Source organism: Carettochelys insculpta, chromosome 6, assembly GCF_033958435.1.
Source record: "Carettochelys insculpta isolate YL-2023 chromosome 6, ASM3395843v1, whole genome shotgun sequence".
In the NCBI taxonomy this organism is placed as follows: domain Eukaryota; kingdom Metazoa; phylum Chordata; order Testudines; family Carettochelyidae; genus Carettochelys; species Carettochelys insculpta.
Window position 1 is genome coordinate 110,709,264 of NC_134142.1, and position 14,558 is coordinate 110,723,821.

The following is a 14,558-nucleotide window of genomic DNA, read 5'->3' on the forward strand; positions in this document are numbered from 1 at the left end:
CATAGAGAGCATTGTGTACAGATGTTAGGTTATAACAGGGACATGCCGATCGTGACTCCTCTGCTCTCTGAAGATGAAACTGAGCGCTGGGCCCAAAGCCTACAAACACCGTACTACTTCCAGGACATCTTGCCTCACTCTGTCAGCCTGGAGCTGATGATCCAAGGCAGAGCTGTTGATGAGACAGTATGTTCTGTGCTCAAGGAAAACACGGAGATTGTTCAGACCACTCAGTGAGGTGACCCTGTTTTACCAAACTGTCCATGAAAGCATTCTGGGCCAGACGCTTCGCTGGTGTAAATGAGCCTACCTCCACTGAAGTCAGCTTAGCATTGACCTGCAGCTTGTGGTGCTGTGCATACCCAGGCAAAGCGGAATGCAACACGCTATGTTCTGACTTAATAGTATTCTGTGTCCCTTCTGCCCTGATGGAAATCACTCTTCAGGCGCAGGGCGGTGGGGGAGCCGGCCCAGGGCAGGCACCCATTTGAAGGAGTAGCGAGGTGTATTCCTGCAAGTACAGTGCTCCTGAGGGCTATGCTCTGTGCTCTTATCGTTGCTCACTCCACTCAGAGCGAGTTCACCCTGCATTTTTCATGGCAGAAGGAACTGTTCCGAAGTAAGTGAGGATGGAATTGCAAGAATTTACCAATTTTATATATTCTTTTTCCAAGTAAGAAACTGCCGAGAAACTGGAAGCGTTCTGACTAAGATTGTGGTCAAGGAAATTCTCTCTCCCAAATGCTCTCAAAATACCAGATTTTCTTAAAATTTGAAACATGTTATATTTGCACGTCGTCCAGTGATTGAAGGACTGCTCTGGAAGGCCAGTCTGGCTCTGAACTCTGTGGGTGCTGAGACTCTCTGCCTCATAGCTAATGTCTGGGGGATGAGAGTCTACTGCATGGAACGCTTTTTATCCTGAGCTCGCAAGAGTTTTCTCTGAGTTCTTAGCTAGTCACTTTGGTGGCTGTTGCAGGAGTGGGTACAGATAGAGTGGTGTTGTCTGGGAGAAATGAGATGTATCCTATCTATCCCTTGCTCTATATATGCTGCATTAAGGAGCTACCAGAGAATCTTCAACGTTAGGAGTTGTCAGGAGCCCATAGGACTCTGCAGATTTATTTACTGAAACCCTCTGGGTATGGAATAACTTCACCTGTTATTTATTATTCTCCCATCCGCCTTGAAGGCGGAAGTGTAAGCAGCTTGACTGAATGGATACCTGCCAGCTCTGTGCTAAGTGAATTGAAAGGTCACCTAGTTCCAGGATAGCTTCTGTAAATATCTTTATATCCTCTGCCGAAATGTCACTGTGTAACTAGTTACTATTGTGCTCCTTCAGTAATCGCAACAGAGACTCTTGCACTGACTGTACAGAGACTGTATTTCTTTTCTCCAGCAGTGGGAGAATTAATTGGCATCCTTTTGTCAGCAAGAATGGGAATTGCAGCCTGTGATTGTAGATGGTTTGCAGTGTCTCATATGACTGAATAATCCAGTCCAAGATGTGCATGATTTTTGGCAGTTAACGCAAATACGTTTGTCATGATTGGGACCTAATGGCTTCCTGCAGGCTCTCTTCTCAAGCTGTGGGAGCCAGCTTCTGTTATGGACTTAGAGACTCTGATGGAGACAATGGCGCCCCTTGTTACAGTCACTTGCCAAGATTCCCCATTGATCAGGATCAATTCCAAATCCTGTCCTATCTCGCTTGTATGGTCTTTATAGCAAAGTTGGGAGTGTCTTGTTCTTTTTTCCTGCTGATAGCTCTCCATGGCTGTGTCTTCATTTGCATAGTCTTTCAAAAGATGCAGTTCTTTCGAAGATGTGTTTACTTTTGAAAGAGCCCCGTCTACACCACTTTTCTTCTGAAAGAGCGTATTCAAAAGAAGAGGAATATGCAAATGAGGTATCTGATATGTAAATCTGCACCTCATTTGCATGCCTCTTTCAAAAGAGGAGTGCAAGTGTAGATACAGCCCATATAGCACATCCTTGGGCATGTCTCTGTCTTCTGACCTCCTCAGATGGCTTAGCTAGTACAGTTGGCTTTGCTTGAGCAGGGTTGCCACACGTGGCAAATTTGCCCTCTGCATTGGTGACTTTATCTTGTCAATTGGTGTTGAGTATGCAGTGTGAACAACATAGGTGGAAACTGTTCAACCGTTTCTCCCCAGGAGCATAAGCTGTCCTTGTTTCTCCTCCATAGGCAAGAGTGCTGAGGGGACAGGCTTGGTACTCTGGTGTTGTGGGCTTGATGTTAAGTGTTGCATTGTTCTGTGTTCTTCTAATTGCTTTGCTAATGGTGAGGGTACCCTTTCCAGTGTGAACACTTGGCTCTTCATCCTTTGAGAGATGGGTGGTCTCTGTGTAGATCCAGAATAGCTGACCTTCTGCACAACTTCTGGCTCATTTGCTTTTAAAGTAATTGAATGATCTTGTGGAAAACCTGCCCCACCCCTAGCTTAATACAACCATTGTCTTGATGCTGATGATGACAGCAAGTGCCTGACAGGCACCTCAAAGGCAATCCATGAGTCCTTGTAGGTGCTTGTCAATGCAAGTCCTAGTTCTAGACCCTTCTTTGCTTACACAGATGTCCAGATGTAGTGTGTCACTGTCCAGGGCGCCATCCCTCCATTTGCCCCTCAGTAGTACAGCAAGATCACTCAGGCTTCCCCACCCACTCTTTCTGGGGGAAGAGCTGCATGTCTCTCACACCTGTGGCATATTTCCAGGCTGCCAGTTCCTTCCCTTCACTGTGTATGTCCCAGTTCAAGCAGGTTGCCCAAGGCTGCTATTGGGGTCTGTTCAGAATCAAGTAAGAGGTGTAATTGCTAACCTAAGATTCCACATAGCATTTCCTGTTCCAGCTGACTTAGCTCTTCAGAGGAAACACATTTAAAAAAAAAAATAAAAGCATCTACGTGGAAACTAATAAATTGAGGAGAATTTGCCTCACCCTTAACAAGAGTGCTGGCAGGAACAGTCTTTTAGATCCCCACCGCGAGGTGTTTACGTGTGGTTACAAGTTCATTACAACTTCAAGCTCAGAGCAAACCCCCAGTTTTACGGGGATCTCAGGAGGCCCATCCTTACAGCCCTGCCATAAGGGTTTATCTATATGTACCGGAAAATCGACACACTGGCAGTCGATCTTCTGGAGTTCAATTGTGTGTGTCTGGTGAAGTCGCAGGAAGATTGACCTCTCTGGGCTCGGCCATCGAAGCGTGGAGTAAGGGACGTCAACACGAGACTACAGAAGCTCGGTCTTCACTAGGGAAGTAAGTTGTTTCTGATATGTCACAAAAAGCTGTAGCTAGCATTGTGTATCTGAAATTGACTTACTTCCCTAGTATAAACTTACCCTAAGATGGGCGTTCTCTGTGGACTGTGGTTCCTGTCAACTTGCTGGGTCAGAAAGAAGGCCCTGAGCCTGCTTAAAACCGGACCATTGCCCCAAGACCCTGGGGAATCTAGCTGGAACTCATCTACACGCACCTCTCCACGTCAATAATTTAAATTTCCTGTGGGAATACAGAGTACCGCAGTAACAAATATGCAATTCCCTTTTTGATGCAGTGGACCCCAAAGGTATGAACCTATTCCAGTAATGTTCAGGTGGGATATTGCTGGAAATTGTCCATCTGTCACTTGCATGTCCTAGGACAATATCTGTGCTTGGTGGAGTAATAACTGTCTGTAGCGTGTGTGTTTCTCCTCTCCAAGCACCTGATTTTTCAGAGGGTGGAGCATCCAGAATATGAGTTGAACACAGTGGGGGAGGCTGGAGCTTAAACTAGTGGTTTGAGGGTTTTTTTAAGTGTCGAAATCCTAACTGTGGGCACTAGTTTTTTTTATAATCACGGCCCCACTGACTAACTCTTATCACCTGGCTGTGCTCAGGTCCAAACTAACAGAGCTGCAGCGAAATCTTGTGCAGCTGCCTGGATTGGGCCAGGGCAATGATGTTATGACACCAAATGCTGCAGCTGTTTGGTGAGCCCAGGCTGTTTGGTAACTGAATCTTTCTAGCTACTGTTCATGGAGGGTTCTGCCCTGTGTTAGCCTATACCCCTGCTCTGGTAGGTCCCTAGGTCCAGCTCCTTGTCAAAGCCAAAGGGTGTGGAATTGGTGCATCATATCCTAGTGCTTTTTTGTGCACTAGGAAGGAGAGGTTTCTCCTAGCTGAGGTAGAGCATCCTGGTAAGCTCTTACCTCTTCCCATCACACCCCACCCTTGCATTTGATCTCATGGATATCTTTTCCTGTTTTCTTCCCAGGGGAGCAGCAGCTGCGATGGGTTAGGCCAGGTCACATATGTATGAGCTGATTGTATTCCAGGCCTATGTTCTAAACATCCCTGTTTAGTAACACTGTCGTCAGAGGACTTGTTTTCCTGATTCTATAATTACTCCTTGGAGCTTTCCCCCTCTCTCTCTCAAGCTGGATTTTTTTACAGTTGGACCAAGAATAGGAGACGAGGACAGGGGGAGGAGGAAAATGGGGTGGTAGTGAGGAGAATAAGTTGCCAAGAGTTACAAAACCATCATGTCATTTCATATCTCATTTCTGGAAAGCCAAAGTCGGGGGTGGGGAGCAGGAAACTTTCCCAGTAAGGGCTACTGGCAGACAGGAATCTGTGCCAGTTATGATTTCCTTCCTTTTGAGAAACCATGTTCCCGCTCCCTTTTCCCCTCCTCCTTTCCTCCTGAGGCCCATGTGAAAAGTTGATGGAAGGGGGAGGGCAGTGCTGGACACCTGCCAGCCATTTATCACCACCATATAGTTACGGTGGGAGAGACGGTGGGGGAGAGAGTCGCATCTCACTGGACAGTCACCGCCCACCTCAAGCTGGGCAGCCCCCAGCCAGTAGGGTACTGTCCCGCCACAGTTCACCTGCCTCACTGGGTGCGTGAGGCTTAAGTTTCCCAAACCTTACAAGTGATTGAAATTTGAGCACCAGGCAAACGAATAAGAAAATCAACAAGAAAAGGAAACGATCAAAGTTTTAAGCTTGCTTGCTGGAATGTGCGGACCATGCTGACCGGTTTGATTGAAGATCTTCAGGACATCAGCGACACCCAAAAGCCCGCTGTCATCAATGAGGAACTGAAGAGGCTCCAAGTTGACATTGCTGCTCTGCAAGAGACGCAACTCGCAGGTTCAGGATCTCTAAAGGAAAAGGACTCCACCTTTTTCTGGCAGGGTAAAGCCCAAGAACCACCCAGGGAGCATGGTGTTGGCTTCGCCATCAGAAACACCCTTCTACAAATGGTGGAATTAGTCATGGGCGGATCAGAAAGACTCCTTCAGGTCATACTACAAACTTGCACCGGTCCTGTCCACCTGATCAGCGCTTATGCTCCAACCCTGTACGCCGCACCAGAAGTAACAGACAAGTTCTACGATGTGCTTAGTGCTTCCATAGCGCAAATACCTGCTCATGAACAACTGTTCATTTTGGGTGGCTTCAGTGCAAGAGTTAGAGCTGATCGTGACTCATGGCCTTCCTGCTTAGACCACTTCGGTGTGGGAAAAATGAATGAAAATGGACAGCGTCTTCTCAAACTTTGCACGTACCACAATCTGTGCATCACAAACACATTTTTCCAAACCAAGCCACAGCACAGTGTGTCATGGAGACACCCACGCTCAAAACACTGGCATCAACTAGACGTGGTCATCGCTCGACGTGTTAACCTCAAAAACATCCTTCTGACACGCAGCTATCATAGTGCTGACTGTGATACAGATCACTCGCTAGTTTGCTCCAAACTCAAGGTGACTCCCATGAAGCTGCACCGCTCTAAACCAACTGGAAGGCCCCGCATTGATGCCAGAAGGACGGCAAACTCAGAGAGCTGAAAAGTTCAGAGCGACCCTCGAGGAGAATCTGCGCAGCAGCCCTCGGGTGCTGATGTGACATCCAGATGGCAGCATCTGAGGGATACAATTTACAACACGGCCTTGTCGGTGTTTGGAAGAAGAGCTAGAAACACAAATGACCTGGTTCAAAGCTAACTCCGATGAGATGATTCCAGCCATCGAAAAGAAACGTGCTGCGCTCCTGGAGTACAAACGCTCGCCGAGCCAGAGTACCCTGCAAGCACTCAGAGCAGCCAGAAAAACAGTATAGCAGACGGCCAGGCACTGTGCCAACAACTACTGGCTCGAGCTATGCAGCAGCATCCAGACCAGTGTTGACTTTGGTAATCTCAGGGGAATGTACGAGGGTATGAGGAAGGCATTAGGACCCACCCAGAACAAGATGGCACCTCTGAAATCCAAATCTGGTGAAGTCATTGCTGACAAAGCCAAACAGATGGAGCGCTGGGTTGAGCACTACTCCCAGCTGTACTCACACGAGAACGTTGTGGTTGGTACAGCCCTCGATGCTGTCGAGCTCCTACTAGTAATGGACGAACTGGACCAGGAACTAACTGTGGATGAACTGAAGAAAGCCATCGACAGCATTGCAGTAGGAAAGGCCCCAGGCCAGGATGTTATACCACCAGAGGTAATCAAGCGTGCCACAGATACTCTCCTGGAACCCCTACATGAGCTACAGTGCCTGTGCTGGAGAGAGGGAGAGGTTCCACAGGATATCGCTACGCTAACATCATAACCTTGTAAAAGAACAAAGGAGACAGAAGCGACTGCAACAATTACCATGAAATCTCCATAAGCATCACTGGTAAACTGTTTGCTCGCGTCATCCTCGGCAGACTCCAGAAGATTGCTGAGAGGGTGTATCCCGAATCACAGTGCGGATTCTGCGCAGAGAGATCTACCATCGACATGGTCTTCTCTCTGAGGCAGCTGTAGGAGAAATGCAGGGAACAGAGGAAGCCGCTCTGTATTGCCTTCATCGACCTGACCAAGGCCTTCGACTTGGTCAGCAAGGATGGACTGTTCAAACTGCTCCACAAGATAGGCTGTCTACCACAGTTACTCAAGATGATCCAGTCTTTCCATGAAGACATGAGAGGAACCATCCAATATGATGGCACATTATCGGATGTTTTCAGCATCAGGAGCGGCATCAAACAAAGATGCGTCCTTGCTCCGACATTGTTCAGGATCTTCTTCGCGCTCCTCCTGACACACGCCTTTGGATCTTCAACAGAGGCATCTTTTTGCACACAGGATCTGATGGGAAGCTGTTTAATCTTGCAAGGCTGAAAGCTAAATCTAAGTTGCGGGAAGTCCTCATCAGAGATATGCTGTTCGCAGATGACGCTGCTGTAGTGTCACACACAGAAGACCAGCTTCAGAAACTGCTGGATCGGTTCTCCAAAGCATGCAAGGACTTTGGGCTTTCCATCAGCCTAGAGAAGACAAATGTACTTGCTCGGGACGTTGCTGAACCTCCATCAATCAGCGTTGACAACTATACATTTAGAGGTCATCCACGAGTTCGTTTACCTTGGGTCCACCATCACTGACACCCTGTCATTGGAGGCTGAGCTAAATAGGAGGATCGGAAAAGCAGCCACAACTCTGTCCAGACTCAGCGAGAGAGTGTGGAATAACATCAAGTTGTACACTCACACCAAAATGCAAGTCTACAGAGCCTGCATCCTCAGCACCCTCCTTTACGGCAGCGAGTCTTGGACCCTGTACGCCTGCCAGGAAAAGAGGCTGAACGTCTTCCACTTGTGCTGCCTCAGGCACATCCTTGGAATATCATGGAAGGACAGAGTGTCCAAAACCACTGTCCTCGAGCAAGCTGGAATCCTAGTCATGCACACCCTCCTCAGGCAGCGACGGCTCTGCTGGCTTGGCCACGTCCACAGGATGAATGATGGAAGGATCCCAAAAGACATCCTCTATGGCGAGCTATACTCTGGCAAAAGACCTCCCGGGACACCTCCGGTTGCGCTACAAAGAAGTTTGCAAGAGACACCTCAGGGAGGTGGACATCGAGCTGGATAGCTGGGAGGAGCTGGCAGACGATCGCATCAGTTGGAGGCAGGAACTACACAAGGGCCTTCAGAAGGGTGAGATGAGGATCAGGCAGCTAGGAGAGGAGAAGCGAGCCCACAGAAAGCACAGTAAGGACCTGCCAGACACCCATTACACCTGCAACAGATGCAGCAATGACTGTCACTCTCGTGTGGGCCTTCACAGTCGATGCTGCAAATGATGATCCCAAATGGATCTATGAAGGGCGCGATCCATAGTCTATGTAGACTGAAGGATGCTGCTGCTACTATTACTACTACTACAGTTACAGTCGTTGCATGCGTACGTCAGTGCTAATGATGGAATCTTCACTGCTTGGTGTGGCAGATATTTCATGACACTTTCCTTCCAAACACAGTGCTGCTGATTGCAGTGGAGTTGCACCAAGGATGCCTGAGCGCTGATTAGCATTTATGATTGTGTCCTGCAGGAGTACCTAGGTTACTTGATTGGCGTAGGCAGTGGGCACACACGTAGGGAGAGAGGTCCTGCCCCAAACAGCCTACAATCTAAGTAGACAAGAGAGGCAAAGGACAGAAAGAAAGGAACCATTATCCCCATTTTACAGATGGGAATTGAGGCACAGAGACTTTGTGAAGTCACACGGGAAGTTTGGAGTGGAGGACTCTTCCTAGTCCCCGTAGTTCACCTACCAGATCATGCTTTCTCTCTGTTCACCATTTTAGTGCACCAGTTGCCTCACTTGTAAATGGTTGATTTCAGTCTTTCCCCTGTCTCTTCAAAAAGAGTCTCCTCACCTCAACACTGCTTTACTGCCATTATGTGTTTAACAGGGGAAGCTTGTGTCTAAGAGGGCCCATCCCTGCAGCCATTAAAAACTAGCTGGAACCACAGGCTGAAGCACGCAAGAGAGGGCCCAGTCCTGCACTGACCACTTGGAGAGAGAGCCTGCAGCCCGTGACCTGAAATGCTCTCATTTCTACGCAGAATAAGCTAAAGGGAATGGTCAGTGAGAGAGCATGTGTCTGAGACCGAGGATATGTCTCTTCCTGCCCCAGTACCCTCAGAGGGGGCTATGCCTAGTGAAGGAAAGAGGGGAAGGAAGGGAATGGAGGGCCATGAGCAGAATGGGAGAGGCAGGTCTAAGAGAGATGCCAACACTGCAGTGGGAAATGTGTTCCCAGCTGGGGTAGACGGATGCCCTAGCCACCGCCCATCTTATAGTGTCTACACCACCACACTGGTGCTGCCTGAGTTAGCACATGTCAGTCTGCCAGAACTGAGATTCAGACCTCCAGCTGCAGTATAGATGTGCTCTAAGGCAATTGGCTGTGAGACAGTGTGGGCAAGAGACAGTATTTCCAGGGAGGGATTTTCAGCTGGCACTGGATTAATTGCAGATCTCTGTGGAGAGGGGTTTTGTTGCTTACGAGTGCCTGTGTTTTTGAATAGGGTAGGAGGAGATGCAGAGCATGAGCCAGTCTGCATTGCAGATCTCCGGCAGAGATGCCCCCGCCATGCTGGGCAGAGTCAAATAGCATGTCCAAGCTATTCCTGCTAGAGCCTGCGGCTCCAAAAGAACTTAGCTTTAGCATCTCTTGGCCACAAGGCGGTTGGTCCCTCCTGTTACCAGAGGGTGGCCAAGGAAGGCCATATATTCATGGGTTTCAAGGTCTGCAGGGACAATCATGATCACATAGCATAGAATAGAACATAGAATGTCACACAGCAGTTCCTGCATTGAGTCCATAACTCGACCGTCTGGGAAATGGGATTTGCCAGGCCATTGCTCGTGCCGTCATCTGCATAATTTCACTCCCAGCCATGCTGCAAATGTAACTCTGTTGGAGGAACTGAGTGTGGCAGAGTCACACTCCACTGTGGAAGTAGGGTTTTATCTTGCAGCACAGATGGGACCATGCAACGGAAGCAGGGCCCTGACATTTCCCCATATTTCAAATGCCTAGCTAGAGAGTGAGGAGAAGCTACACTACATGACGGAAGCAAGTTTTACACTTCCTCCTTCACTCTGTTAAGCGTCCCATAGACATGACCAATGTTCCTAGTACGCTGAGCGCTTGGGCAGCTGCCCTGGAGACAGTAAAATTCCCACCCAGCTGATTAGTAGAGTGGCCACAGCCAGCAGCCCATGTTTCTATTGGTGGTGCATGTCCACATATACCTTGGTGCACTTGACAAACTTCATTTGGCCAGTGAAGGGAAGATATTAGGGGGAACACTGAAGCTGATCACAATAAAATACAACTGTATCTCTCGTCCCCATCCTGTCTTTGGCGGTCAGTGTGGTGCTGCTTGGGAAGAGACTAAGGGTGGTGGAACGACGCCCTAGGTTCCCAAGCATTACTTTTGCTTGAACGCTGACCCTTTTTTCCAACCTGGTTTGAATGTGCTTTGAATGTTATCCAACCTCAGACCTGGCTCTGACAGTAACAATAACAAGCTTCATTAGAATGCTGGCTCCACAAGCTGGTGGGGGAGATTCTCGCTCATTTAATGCTGATGACCTCATCTCACATGATATCACTTTAAGGAATAACATTGAACTCTCCTTTGTATAGCCCCGCCTTGTGTTTCTGTGCTTGGAAACATTCTGGGTTTAAAGATACAGTGTGCCCCATCTGCTTTTGCAATCCTGAGCGCTTATCTAGAGGTTTGGGAAGTATTTAGAGCACAAACCCTTTAAGGAGCTATGCTGTGAGGTTTTAAAGCATTCCAAGGATTTGTGGGAGGCAGAGAAGGATGGGGGATGAATACTCCTCTCCCGAAGGAGGAAGAGGGCCTGCTCGTGAGGTCACAATTCATGAATCAAGCCACATTATGAATGGGAACAGACCATTCGTGTTTGGAACTTTCCACTGTAGTTTACGTCCAAAGAGGAGTCTAGGTAATGCATGCTCCAATGGGCAGCTGTAGGAGCAGGGGCAGAGTAGCATCTCAAACAGAGGGGAGGTGATGGCTTAGGAGAATGCAATGGGATATGGAGCTGTTTGCATCTAGCCTTCCCGTTTGACTCCACCTTAGACTGGGAGTGGCTGAAAGTTGCCTTTTCATGTCTGGCCTACATGAGCTCTGAGGGCTGAATGAGTGGCCATGTCACAAAATCTCCCACGGTAATGGAAGCTCTTATGTGGGTGGCCTTTGTCGCCACTCTAGGCATGGAGACCAAGAATCAGTGGGAGAGAGGGTGGAGATGTCCTAAAGGTAAGAGCACTAGCTGAGAGTGAGCTCAAGTCCCTGCCCCACTGCAGAACTGCTGTGTGTTTGTGGGAAGTTGCTTCTGTAGTAGTTCAGTGAAGATACTGTTATGCTGGTGGAAGAGCTTCTCCCACTGTTGTAATTAATCCGTCTCAGGGAGTGGCAGTAACTATTGTCAGCAGAAGGGCTTCTCTCATCAACATGGAACTGTCTGCACTGGGCTTAGGTTGGTGCAACTGTGTTGTCCCAGGGTGTAGGTGACTCATGGTAGTACTTGGGAGATGCACTGCCCCTGCCCTGCTGTGCCCCCACCAAAATTTTCCTTGCTAAATGGGGTGCCTCTTCATGCCCCCTCACTGTTTCTCTGAGTGGGCCTCCCTGCACACCCTCCCCTTGCCAGCACCAGTCATCCACGTCCAAGGGTGTGAGAAATCCATGCCACGCAGTGATGTCGTGATATCAGTGTACATTTATCATGTAGCTCTGGCCTTAGGGAAGGTCTGAACTTAAAACTCTTAAAACTGCTGTAACACTTCTGTGTAGACACAACCCACACCAACAGGAGGGCTTAGACGTGGTAGCTAGGTGGGCAGAAGAACTTTTCCATCAGCCATCCCTTAGTACTGCTTGCTTCAGGGATTAGGTCAGTGCAGCAACATCTCTTACGGGTGTGGATTTTTCACACCCCTGAGACACAAGTGTGAAATCTCTGTCCCTGAAGGATTTTAAGTCCTGGCTTGATAAAGCCCTGACTTGCTGAGTTAGTTGGGATTGGCTGTACTTTGAGAAGGGGCTTGGACTTGATGGCATCTTGAGGTCTCTTCCAGCCCTGTGATTCTAGTGCAGACTAGCTCTACTTCTCTCTACGTCAGTTCCCTGTTTGCAACAACATCCCTCTGAGGTAGGAATGTATGAGTATAAATTAGATGGTCAACATACAGCCTACGGCCTGGATCTGGCTCACGTCAAGGCTCGGGGCTTCTGCCCACAATGGGGTGAGCCAGCTCCGGCGCTCCGGCCCTGCAGCAAGTCTCCAAGCCTCAGCATCCTCTGCATGGTTGGAGTGTGAGCTCTTGCTCCCTGCTGTGGGGGGAAGCAGCAGGGAGCCAGCACTAAAGCCATTTTGTGGCTGGCCCTGCCAGGCAGGCGGGAAGCAGTTCTGCACGTTGCTGTTTCCACCCCCTACCCCCACACACCAGCTGGGGGAACATCCAGGGAGGGAAGTTATCTCAGGGTAGCTCTGTCCCTGCACTTGCCTGCAAGTTCTACCCCTGTCACTCCCGTTGGCTGGGAATCACAGCCAATGGGAATGGCAGAGTGCGGAACCTGCAAGCACACGGGGGTGCAAAGCCACCTATACTTCCCCTTGACCCCTGCCAAATGGGAGCTGTGCCAGGTAAGTGCCCCAAATCCCCTGCCCTCTCCAGCACCCAACCTCCCACCCAGACTCTGCACTTCAACCCCAGCCCGCTCCCGCGCAATGAACTCTTCCTGTTCAGGGCCACCCCAACACTGGGGCCCCCCACAAAAATCTACTAGCCCTGGGTCCACTGAAGAGTTAATCTGACCTTGTGGGGGAGCCCTGAGCCTCAGTGTCCCCTACCCCGTGAAGCTGGATGGAGTATGAGAGAATCCTAATGCCCCAAGCTGCAGGAGTGTGGTGAGTGTCGCTCTCTGTGTTCTGCTTCTCTCATGGCCCCCAAGTGAGGAGAGATTTTCCCCCTCCTTCTCACTTGTGGGCCAGCTCAGGGCTCTCTATTTAATTATTTATTTATTTGCTTATCACGTGTGTAACCCCTAGCTGATTTTTTGTGGGTCAGTGGCTCCCAACCCTAAATATTTCTCCACCCCGGCATAAATAAATGTTTAAGATTGAGTGGGGGCTCAAGTGCTACTGTAATGGAAGTCAAATAAGTGTCTTTGAGAGAGAGAGAGAGAGAACTGAGAATGGGATCAGATCTGCCTGCTTAGCCCCAGGATCTCGGGTCAGGCCCTGTCACAGGGCTGCATGGGGAACCTTGTGGCTGCTGTACTGTTGTGTGGCTAAACCAAGCACTCCGGTTTTCAGAGGTATCAGTCCCCTTTCAAGACAATATTTAAGGACATTAAAAATCATGCAAATTAAGTCTGGCCAAGAGCACCTTAATCTTTAGAATCCTTTAGAAAGCAAGAGGGGTGAGGCCATGTCTTTTATGGGACCAGCTTCTGTTGGTGAGAGAGAGAAGCTTTCAAGTTCCACAGAGCTCTTCTTCAGGACTCAGAAACGTGCTCTGGCTTTGTCAACACTTCTTCTAAAATTAAAACCTGGCCATGGCAGCACTTTAAAGTGAGAGAGTGGCCATGACACAGGCTCAGGGTGAGAGCTCTCCTCGTGCTCTGTGAAAATCACCTTGGTGAGGGGAGTGGCTGACAGTGCCAGGAGGCCGTTTACACTGGCACTTCACAGCACTGTAACTTGCTGTGCTCGGGGTGGGGGGAGGGAGGGGTTTTTTTGCACACCTGAGCCTGCAAGTTGCAGCTTAGTAAAAGGGCAGGGGATGACTTAGCCACTAGGTCACAGCTAAATACAAGAGAGAACCGATTGTTGAGCACAAGCAGTTTGTGTTTTAAGAGGCCGTTCCAGGTGACATGACCCAGGAATGCCTCATCCACATTGTATCTCATATCTTTGGGCCAGTTTAGCTACTGCAGCTGTGCGAGCAGAACCATATAGAATCTGTCCCTGTCAATTTGGGCTGACCATAGAAGCAGGTAAAACTCCATGTTCAGTGAGCAGTTACAGCAGGTGGTGAGGTGAGAGGTGGGTAAGACTGAACAGGACTCACCAAATCCTCAAGATCCAACCCCACCCTCTTGTCCTTTGCAAAATTAATCAGGATCTCCTGCCTAGCCACTTTAAAGTATCAGTAATCGCAGGTCAATCCCATCTTCCTGTTCTTTCTGCAGTACTTGCATGGCCCTCCACACTGCAGCATTTGAGCACCTTCCAGTTTTTAACCTCTGAAGTAGGGTTATGCACCTTATCCCTATTTTGCAGGTGTGGAACTGAGGCACGGGGAGGCTAAGTGACTTGCCCAGGGCCACACATGCAGTCCAGAGCACAGACTCAAACCCAGGTCTCCCAAATCCTAGGCAAAAGCCCTAAGTGCTGACTCTCTCTTCCCTACTTGTGATTGATGGGCTTCCCTGCAGCCTATGTCTCTTCCAGATTGGTCTTCCCATCCTCCCAGTCCCTTTTTCCCCAAGCAGAACCTTCTGCTCTCAGTGGTTTCACCCCTGCACAGAAATCTAACAAGTTAAAAAGAAACAAGCCACTCTCCTAGTTGTGTCTACCACTGAGAGCACTGGGTGATGGAGGAAGGTTTGCTGCACTCCTTTCAAAGCCATCATTACACTTCCTTCAGCTTTGT

At 49.1% G+C, this 14,558-nt stretch overlaps 1 protein-coding gene across 2 annotated transcripts in view; it reads left to right on the forward strand.

Moving 5' to 3' along the window:
* The window catches only part of DUSP8 (dual specificity phosphatase 8), an 89,649-nt gene that overhangs the window by 48,921 nt on the left and 26,170 nt on the right, over nt 1–14,558 (forward strand). The window lies entirely within an intron of this gene.